The sequence below is a fragment of the Choloepus didactylus genome, chromosome 25, assembly GCF_015220235.1.
Source record: "Choloepus didactylus isolate mChoDid1 chromosome 25, mChoDid1.pri, whole genome shotgun sequence".
Classification (NCBI taxonomy): domain Eukaryota; kingdom Metazoa; phylum Chordata; class Mammalia; order Pilosa; family Megalonychidae; genus Choloepus; species Choloepus didactylus.
The window spans coordinates 74,134-85,075 of record NC_051331.1 but is presented as its reverse complement, the minus strand read 5'-3'; the positions used below and the strand labels follow the sequence as shown (position 1 = coordinate 85,075).

Below are 10,942 nucleotides of genomic sequence, written 5' to 3'. Positions count from 1 at the left end.
TAAATAATCTCTAGATTATAACCCAAAGTTAAAAAGTAAATATCCATAAGTTCATACAAATATGAACAAATTAATATGCAGAAGAATCCCAAGAAACTTCTGTAGATACTCTGCTCTTTAGGATGTGGAATATAATTTCAACTCCTTAAATACAGGTTGAACATAGGGACCTTCTTCCAAAGATTGAAGTATGGAAATGGAGGAAAAAAGAGTAACTTTGTAGTTAAGAAACCTTACAAACACAATCTCAAGACAGATTATCAAGGTTAACGTCAATTATGAAAAATCATATTGAAAGTATATTCCCTTCATATGATATGATAACATTGGCACTTTTCCATTGAAATCTTATGCTTGGAAATGTATTACCTAAGCAGTATTAGAAAAAGTGCAGATAAATATCTAGTTGTTGATTGGGGTAATTGTTATTAATGGGCCAGACTTGCAAGTGCCAGACTGAGAATTTAGAACAGCCAGTCAGGAGAAATCTGGTCAAATTTAGAAATCAGCAATTCACATATCCAAAAAACAAACCTATTAATTCTCCTAAACCAGTAGCTGGAATGTTTTTGTTAAATTGTCATTGAAAGATAGAAAGTGATGATTTAACCTATTCTTCCTTAACCTCAAATAATTGGTAATTTTCCTTGTCTGAAACTGAGTAGCAAGCATCTGTTTGTCAAACGCCTAAGTATCAAACTCTTCTGCCATTATGTACACAGAAAGGCTGTGTTCATAAATTTAAAAGCAGGACAAATAGTCATTAAATAACCACACTATTCTCCCTATTCAACAATACTTACTGTAAAATCTCAAGGTTGCAACTTTTGACACATAGTGGCAAGCTATATTTCATACTACATGTATGTATATATGTTGTGAGTGCATGTATATGCACACATATGTTCACACATAGTACTAGATACAAAATGGCTAACAGTTCCTGCAAAAATTCACTTTCAATTGAGGCTAGAGCTCCCATGCATTGGGATGGTTTGACTTCACAATTGAAAACTACTGCCAATATCTCACTTCCATAATGTAAAATTTAATTTCATGTCCAACAAGCTTCTCAGTCAAAAAACAGCTATAAATTAAGAGAGAAAAAAGCAAACAACTGAGTGCAATTGCTCTTTCCAATTTGTCCAGCCACCTTGTAGAAGTTATTCCTAACAGACTGGAAAATCTGTGGCACCTTCCAATATCCCCTAATATACTGTCCCTGCAAATGTTTCAACCTCTGTCAACAAAACCACCCTTAAGGGATCAGCTGCTTGACAGCCTTAGCTGCCTCTGTGATAGCCTTGCATAGAGGCCCTTTCTCTTCTTATTAAAGCATGACTGTAACTTTTTTTAAAAGTGAGGGAGTTGGGAAAGAGCAAGAAAGTACAGGCCTCCTGTCAGACTAAAAGGCCATTAACTTTCTGGGTCACAGTAATGGTTAGAATACGGTCTGCCACCAAGGGAAGCCATGAATCTTGGCCCAAACAATGTCCCTTACACATATGGTCCTCCCATAACTTATGATGCATTTAGAGGCAAATTTGGAAAGAGTTTCATTTTCAAGGAATTACTGAGTTTTTTTTTCTTCCTTTGAAGAGGAGGAAATAGAGGAGGTAGAATGTGCATGCATACTGCCTGGAGCAAAATCTAAGCTTTTAGAAGAAATACACTTCAAATCATCTGTGTTATCAATGCCACAGAATGATGTACAGGAAGAATCAGATTTCTTTTGATTTAGGGTCATATAAAGAGATATTGTGTTTGCTGCCCTTTTTTCCAAATGTCTGTGGTTCATCCTGCTCATCATGCACATGCACTTCATCATTGTCTTGAATGCCACTGCTGGCATCATCAGGGCCTTTGGAGGGACTCGGATTTTCTGAAGGGGCCTCACCTGCTGAGTTGGGTAGAGTGGCACTGAGAGTGGACTTTGGATGCGATCTTGCCATTCCACATTTTCTCAGTCCTTTCTTTGGAGAAGACTTATTTTCTTCATTCCTGTATCCTTTTGGTTTTAAACAAACACAGGACAGAAGAGAACATGAGCTAGGATTTTGATATTGACATGTAAAATGAATTTTGAATGTACATTTTTGGAAGTAGAGTTGTCACTTTGCTTTTTTTGTGACTTTTCTTTTGCAATTTTCAGCACTTACTGAGCTTCTGCATGATCCACATTCTTATTTGGAGCACTATTTTCTTTCTTAACTGAGATTTTGATGTGTTTGCTTGAGCAGGTAGTTTAACCACTCTGCCTCTGCTATGAGCAAATTTGAAACCTATCCACAGAATTTCTTTTCTGGATCTCATTTTGGATTTTCCCATCTATTTTATGATCAGCTTTAAGATTTTGTTCACAGGAGTTACACTCTCATTTCTCTGTTTTCTACTGCTAGTTTTATTGAGATAGATTTAGATACAATATATTCCATCCAAAGTATACAATCAATATCTGACATAGTCATCACATAGCTGTGCAATCCTCATCTCAATTTTAGACCATTTTCATTGCTCCAAAAATGAAAATATCAGACAGACATAGAAAAAGAAAACCCCCAAACACCCTATATCCCTTATCCCCATGTATTATTGACCACTTACATCTGCATGACACACCTGCCAGCATTGATGAAAGAATATTAAGGTATTATTGTTAACCATAGTCTGTAGACCAATATAGGTAATTTTCCTCCATAAACCACTTTATTGTTAACTATTTGTACATGCATTGTACATTTGTACTAGTTCATGAAATAACTTCTTTGTATTTGTAGTCTTTGTTAATCAACGACATACATCACTCTAAACAACTCCTTTCAACCAAATTCACCCACTATATACCACTATTATTAATAATCCCAATAATAAACTACCATTACCTCCATCCATTTTGAAACATTTAATTTCAACCTCATTAAAATTCTGTAAATATCAGACAACCCAGCCCCCTTCTCTACTTTCTATCTCTAAGCACCTTACATTCTACATTTTAAGACCCTGAGTTTATATATCTAAATGAGTTCATATTAGTGAAATCATACAATATGTCCTTATGTGTCTGACATTTCACTCTGCATTATGTCCTCAAGATTCATTGATGTTGTCACAGGACTCAGGATGTCTTTCCTTCTTACTGCTGCATAATATTCCATCATATGTATACACCATACTTTGATTATCCACTAGACTATAGATGAACACTTGAATTGTTTCCAACTTTTAGAAATTGTGAATAAGGCCACTATGAACACAAGTGCACAAATGTGTGCTTATGTCCCTGTGTTCAGATCTTCTGGATATACACCAAGTAGCAGAATTGCCAGGTCATAGGGCAACTCACTACTTTTTCTGAGAAACTGCCAAAATATCTTCCACAATGGCTGTACCATTTTTTATATACACCATCAGTTAATAAAAGTTCATATTTTTCCACATTATCTCCAAAACTTATAGTTTCCTGTTTGTTTAACAGCAGCCATTCTTATAGCTGTGAGATGATATCTCATTGTTTTGATTTATATTTTCATAATAGCTAAGGAAGATTAACATCTTTTTATGTTTTTTTGTAGCCATTTGTGTTTCCTCTTTGGAAAAAGGTATATTCATATCTTTTGCCCATTTTGTAATTGGATAGTTTGTTCTTTTATTGTTGATTTGTAGGATTTTGCATATCTACTGGATATAAAACACTTATTGGATATACAGTTACAAAATATTCTCTCCCATTGTGTTGGCTGCCTTTACACCATTTTGATAAAATCTTTGAAGCCCAGAAGTGTTCAATTTGAGGAGTTTGCATTTATCAATTGTTTTCTTCTGTTGCTTGTGCTGTGGGTGTAAGTTCTAAGAAGCTACCTCCTAGCACTAGGTCTTGAAGATGTTTCCCTACATTTTTTTCTAGGAGTTTTATGGTACTGGCTCTTATATTTAGGCCTTTGATCCATATTGTTTTAATTGTTTTATAGTGTGTGAGATAGGGTTCCTCTTTCTTTACTTTGTCTATGAATATCCAGTTCTATCAGCCCCATTTATTGAGAAGACTATTTTGTACCAGATCAGTGGATTTGGGGGTACTGTCAAAAATAGATTGATGATAGATCTGAAGCTCTGTTTCAGAACTCTCAATTCTATTCCATTGATCAATATGTCTATCTTTGTGCCAGTATTATGCTATTTTGAATGTTGTGTCTTTATTATAAGCTTTAAATGGAAGTTAAGTCCTCCAACTTGTTCTTTTTCAAGATGTCTTTGGCCATTAGAGATTGCTTTCCCTTCCGAATAAATTTGATAATTACTTTTCCAATTCTACAGAGTATGTTGTTGGAATTTTGATTGGTACTTCTTTGAATCTGTAGATCAATTAGGTATAATTGACATGTTAATTATATTTATCCTTCCTATTCACAAACACAGAATGTCTTTCTAACTATTTACATCTTATTGAGTTCTTTTATAAATATTTCATAGTTTTCTGTGTACAGGTCCTTTACATTCTTGGTTAAGTTTATTCCTAAATACTTGATTCTTTTAGTTGCTGTTGTGAATGTGTTTTTCTTAATTGCCTCCTGGATTAGCTCATTACTAGTGCATAGAATCACTAATGATTTTTGCATGTTGATCTTCTATCCCAACACTTTGCTGAATTTACTAGCTTGAGTAGCTTAGCAATAGAAGTCTTGGGATTTTCCAAATGTAGTTTCCTGTCATCTGCAAATAATGAGAGATTTAATTCTTCCTTTCTGATTTGTTTGCCATTTATTTCTTCTTATTTTCTATTTGCTCTAGCTTGATCTTATAACAGTGCTGAATAACAGTGGTGAGAGTGGGCATCCTTGTCCCATTCCTGATCTTGGTGGGAAGGCTTTCAGTCTCCCACCATTGAGAATGTCATTGACTGTGGAATTTCATATATGTCCTTTATCATATTGAGGAAGATTTCATTGATTCCTTGTTTTTGAAGTGTTTTCATCAAGAAAGAATGCTGAATTTAGTTGAATGACTTTGCTGCATTAATTGTGATGATCACATGATTCTTGCTTTTGATTTGTTAATGTGTTGAATTAGATTAATTGATTTTCTTGATTTGAATCACCCTTGCATGCTTAGAATAAACCCCACTTGATCATGGTGTATTATACTTCTAATGTGCTATTGGATTTTATTTGCAAGTATTTTATTGAGAATTTTTGCATATATATAATCATTAAGGAGATTTACCTGTAGTTTTCCTATTTTGTAGTGTCTTTATCATGTTTTGGTATTAGAGAGATTTTACCTTCATAGAATGAGTTAGGTAGCGTTCTTTTTCTTCAAATTTTTGGAAGAATTTGAGTGGGAATGGTGTTAAATCTTCTTAGAATTTTTGGTAAAATTCCCCTGTGAAGACCTGTGGACATGGGCTTTTCTTTGTTGGGAGATTTTTTATAACTTATTGAATCTTTTTACATATGATTGATTTGCTGAGGTCTTCTAATTCTTCTCAAGTCAACATTGGTTGCTTGTGTATTTTTAAGGTATGTTCCATTTCATCTAAGTTGTCAAGTTTGTTGGCATAAAGTTATTCATCATATCTGCTTATGAAATTTTATATCTTCTAGGTCCATTGTAATGATCCCCCTCTCATTTCTGATTTTATTTATTTGCGTCTTCTTCTTTTTGTCTTTGTCAATCTAGCTAAGGCTATCTTGATACTTTTGACATTCTCAAAGTACCAACTTTTGGTTCTATTGTTTCTATTTTTTTTCTTCACTTTATTTCCACTTTAATCTTCATTTCTTTTCTTCTACCTGATTTATGGTAAGTTTGTAGCTCTTTCCCTATTTTCTCCAGCTGTTCCATTAGTTCTTTGGTTTTAGCTATCTCTTTTTCTTAATGTAGGCATTTCAAGCTATAAATTTCTCTCTCAGTACTGCCTTCCCTGCATCCCTTAAGTTTTGATATGTTATATTCTCATTCTTCTCTAGATACTTACTGATTTCTCTGGCAAATTATTCTTTGACCCATTAGGATTGTTTAAGAGATTGTTATTTAAACTCCATGTATTTGTGAAAGTTCCAGTTCTTCTGAAGTTATTGATTTCCAGTTTAATTCCATTATGATTAGAGAAAATGCTTTGAATACAATCAATCATTTTAAATTAATAACTGCTATTCTATTCAGTAGCTTATGATCTATCTTGGAGAATGTTCAATGAGCATTTGAGAAGAATATATATCCTACTCTTTTAGGATGCAGCAATCTATATATATTTGTTAAGTATAATTAATTTATCATAAAATTTAGGCTCTATATTTCCTTATTGATCTTCATTCTAGTAATTCTATATATTGAAGAGAGTGGTATGTTGAAGTCTCACCTTCCTAGTCATAGGAAAGTTCTATTGGTTCCTTCAATTGTGCCAGTATTTGCCTCATGCACTTTGGAGTAACTTGATTGGGTGCATAAACATTTATGAATGTTATTTCTTCTTGGTGAATTACCACTTTTATGAATATATAGTGTCCTTCCTTGTCTCTTAAAATTTTTTGCATTTAAATCTATTTTATCTGCTATTAGTAGACACCAGTTTTTTGGTTATTAAATGAATGGAAAATATTATTCCATCATTAACTTTCAATCTCTTTGTATCTTTGAGCCTAAAATAAGTCTCTTGTAAATGGCATATAGACAGATCATATTGTTTTATCCATTCTGCTAATCTATGTCTTTTGGTTGAAGAGTTTAATCCATTAACATTCTACATTTTTACTGTAAAAGCTGTCCCTGCTTCAAACATTTTATCCCTTGGCTTTTGTTTACCAAATCTAGTACTTTTTCTCCTTTTATCTTTTTAGTTACTCTTTCTGATAGCCATCATTTCTATACACCCCTCTAATACTCTCTCTCCTTTTCTTATCTGCTAACATCACTCCTTTTTATTTCTTTCAGGGCAGATCTCTTAATAAATTCTGTAATCAGTTGTTTATCTGTGAAGATTTTTGACTCTCTCTCACTTTGGAAGGACAGCTTTACTGGATAAAAAATTATTCACTGGCAGTTTTCCTCTTTCAGAATCTTAAACACATCATACCACTGCCTTCTCCCCTCCATGGTTCCCAATGAATAGTCAGCTCTTAGGTTTATATGGTTTCCCTTGTATGTGGTGTATCACTTTTCCTTTGCTGCTTCCAGGATTACCTCCTTTTCTTTGGTATTTGACAGTCAGATTAGTATGTTTCTTGGAGTGGGGCTATTTGAATTTATTCTATATGGAGTTCATTGAGCTTTTTTGGTTTGCATATTTATGTCTTTTATACAGGTGTGGAATTTTTCCTAATTTTTTTCTTCAAATAATCTTCCTAGCCCTTTACTCTTCATTTCTCCTTCTGGGATACCAGTGATAATTACATTATATGTGTGCACTTCATGTTGTACATCATTTCCCTCAGATCCAATTCAAGTTTTTCCATCTTTTTCACTATCTATTCTTTTTGTGTTCAAATTCATTTGCTGTGTAGTCTAGTTCACTTACTCTTCCATCTTCCTCTTCAAATCTGTTGTTTGTCTCCAGTATATTTTAAATTTCATCTACAATAATTTTCATTTCCATAAGTTATGTTATTTCTCTATTTATTCTTTTAAATTATTATTTATGTTTTTCTAGTGTCCTCTTGACATACCTTATCTCTTTAATCATCTCATTGAAGTTATTGAAGCACTTGTTTGGACACACTTGATTAGCTGTCCCAAATTCTGTGTCCCCTGTGGCTTTTTAACTTGATCATTTGGTTTTTCATACCTTCTTGCATCTTCATATGCCATGTAATTTTTGGCTGATTTCTTGGCATTTGATTATCTTGATAAGATTATTTTGAAAGTCAGTTTTCCTCATTCATTTAAGACTTTGTTGTTGCTTGTGTTTGCATTGAAGTTCTCCCTTGACATTTGGTTTGTCAGTAACTCCCAGCCAAACAAAGGCTGTAGTCTCACACATGTGATGCAGCCTTTCTCCAAAGGCAGTTGGAGGCTGCACTGTAAAGCAGTTTGTCAGACTGCACTTTCCCATTCTTCCCAACAGGTGACATTCTTAGGCCATTTATTCTCCACCATCCTACCTCCCCCTCACTTCAGTGACCTGCTGGGCAGGGTCCTGACTGGGTCCCAATCCAGTCAAGGCCACAGGCCCCAGTGAATGCTGGAGTCACTGGCCCCATGAGTGGAGGAAGGCACTGTGCACCTTATCAGAGAGTCAGCTTGTGGGCACAATGGGTCTTGTGATTCCCAGAGTCCTTGGTGTAAAGACTGGGCTGCAGGACTTAGATCCAATTCAAGTTTTACCACTTTCTCCACCATCTGTTCTTTAACGTGTTTGAAATCAGTTGTTTGTCCTCTAGTTCACTTATTCTTCCTCCTGCCATTCCAACTAGCTGCTGGACCAGAAACATGCTACTTTTCACTTCCTGAATAACCCAGGCCAGAGTGCAACTTGAGGGTGGGGGAAGAGCACCTGGCATTGCAATGCAGCTCCCTTGCCTTTGCCTCTCCACTTGTCTATGCAGAGAGTGCCCTGGGCCCCTGTGGAAAACAATCAAGGCTGTGGGATCCAGAGAGTCTCTCTCAATGGCCAACTGTCAGATCAACACTGCTTTTCTTCCCACTCTCCTGCTGATGTGAAGGCTTTCCAGTCTTCCCCATTTCCAGGCACCCACAGTGGCCTGTCCCAGGGATGGTGGGTGGCAACTGGGCACCACAGAAAGGTATTTATTTGTAGATAAAATGAGTTTACAGGCTCCTGGCTTCCCCCATTTGAACTCTAGGCATTGTGGGACTCAGGAGGTTAACTCCTGCAGCCAGCAGCAAAGTAGGTATGTGCTGCTTTTCATCTGCCTGAACTGGCCTGTAGCCAGTGTAGGGATCAGGATTTTTATGATTGAGTACACTCATCCAACTTTCTCAGATATGGTTTCTCCACTTTTCATGCAGGTCTTCCTTATGTAATGCAGCATTTTTTCTCTGGTCAACCTGAAGCCAAGAACTGATACTTGGGTAATTCTCTGCCTGTTCTCTAGTTGTTTTATGGCAGAGGAATGAGTTCTACCTATCTTATTCTATCATCTCCCTGGAATTCCCCACCTCATTATCCCTGGTTTTTATCTCCATATTTAGAAGAGACACTTGCACTAATACCTTTCCTAATTTCCTTTTTTTTTCAGCAACAACACTGTTTTTACGTTTGTCCCACAGAACATACCTGGGTCATGGTTAAATAACATTCATTATAGAAGTATGTTCTTCCCTGTACATTTTTTTCATTTGGGTTACTTAATGTTCCAAGGAGACAGCTGAGGTATATATTGCTTATAAATCTGTTCTAGTTTGCTAATGCTGCCAGAATGCAAAACACCAGAGATTGGCTTTTATAAAAGGAGGTTTATTTGGTTACAGAATTACAGTCTTAAGGCTGTAAATTGTCCAAGGTAAGTCATGAACAATTGAGTACCTTCACTGGAGGATGGCCAATGGTGTCGAGAAAACCTCTGTTAGCTGGGAAGGCATGTGGCCAGCATCTGCTCCAAGTTCTGGTTTCAAAATGACTTTCTCCCAGGATATTCCTCTCTAGGCTTCAGCTCCTCAAAACTGTCACTCTTAGTTGCTCTTGGGGCATTTGTCCTCTCTTAGCTTCTGTAGAGCAAAAGTCTGCTTTCAAAGGCCATCTCCAAAATGCCTCTGCAAGCTGAAGCTCCTCTCTCAGTTCCAGTGCATTCTTCAGTGTCCCTCTTGGCTGTAGCTCCTCTTCAAAATGTCACTCACAGCTTCACTGTGTTCCTTCTGTTTGGTAGCTCATTTATATAGCTCCAGTAATTTAATTTAGACCCACCCTGAGTGGGCAGGCCAACACCTCCATGAAAATTTTCCAATCAGAGTCATCACCCACAGCTGGGTGGGACAAATCTCCATGTAAACACTCAGGGAATTGCAATCTAATTAACACTGATAGGTCTGCCCACACAAGATTACATCAAAGATAATAGCATTTAGGGGACATAATTCAAACTGGCACAATATGTGCCCCAATAAAGAAAGGGAGAGGATAAGAGAGGTGGTGGTTTTGAATCCACAGTCTTTCAGATCAATGTGATTTTGGAGTTGGGACACAAGATGGGTCATCAGGAAGAGCATCATTCACTTCACACTTAACTTCTATCCCTTCTTAGAATGTTTTACTTTGAAGCTGCATGGCTTCAGGCTTATCCTTATATCCCATTTTGGGAAATACTGTCACAGGGATCCCATGGGGTCAAACCTTTTTGAACTTTCCTTTTGCAGATTTGAAATCCAGATTCTCACACAATAACTTGGCTTTCTCTTCTGTTTCATTCAATATCATACACACTACTAAGAGTTTCTCACTATTAAATGCAGGAGTAGAAAGTGCACTGGTCTTGTTTTATTCTGCTTTCTAACTATGAAAACAAAGTGTGAAAGTCCTGACACAAAATTCCTTAAAAATAGAAACAAAAACCAAGAACAACAACAAAAACACTAATAAGCCATTTCTCAGCAGGCGAGATAGCATCACAGTGTGTGCTGTTGGAGGAAACAGAATGGCGAGCCATGAATGGGAGACTCTGCATTTCATAACTTTTGGACAGATCCATGGGGACCCTGGAGAAGAGAATCTCCCTGAAGCAGAAGAAAACTATGAGCCTATCCTTTATTATTTGGTCCAGCATGACCCACACCTCTGAGCTGGGGATAGTTGTGACACTGCAGAGTCCCCAGATGCTGGTAGCACATTGTTGCTGCTGTAAGCTGGGGCAGTGATGTCTACTCATGCTTCTTGGGTGCCAGGAGCTTCTGTGGCAGTGTGCAGAAGGTGGAGGGTCAGGCCTTTCCTGAAGCATGGCTATGGCAGGCTCCACAACCCAAGTGGGGAGATTCTTAGCCTCCAGCTCTGACC

At 36.6% G+C, this 10,942-nt stretch overlaps 1 pseudogene; it reads right to left on the bottom strand.

The window, feature by feature from the left end:
• Positions 1–1,157: 1,157 nt before the first annotated feature.
• Positions 1,158–10,219, bottom strand: LOC119520557 (annotated as a pseudogene).
• Positions 10,220–10,942: the final 723 nt, after the last annotated feature.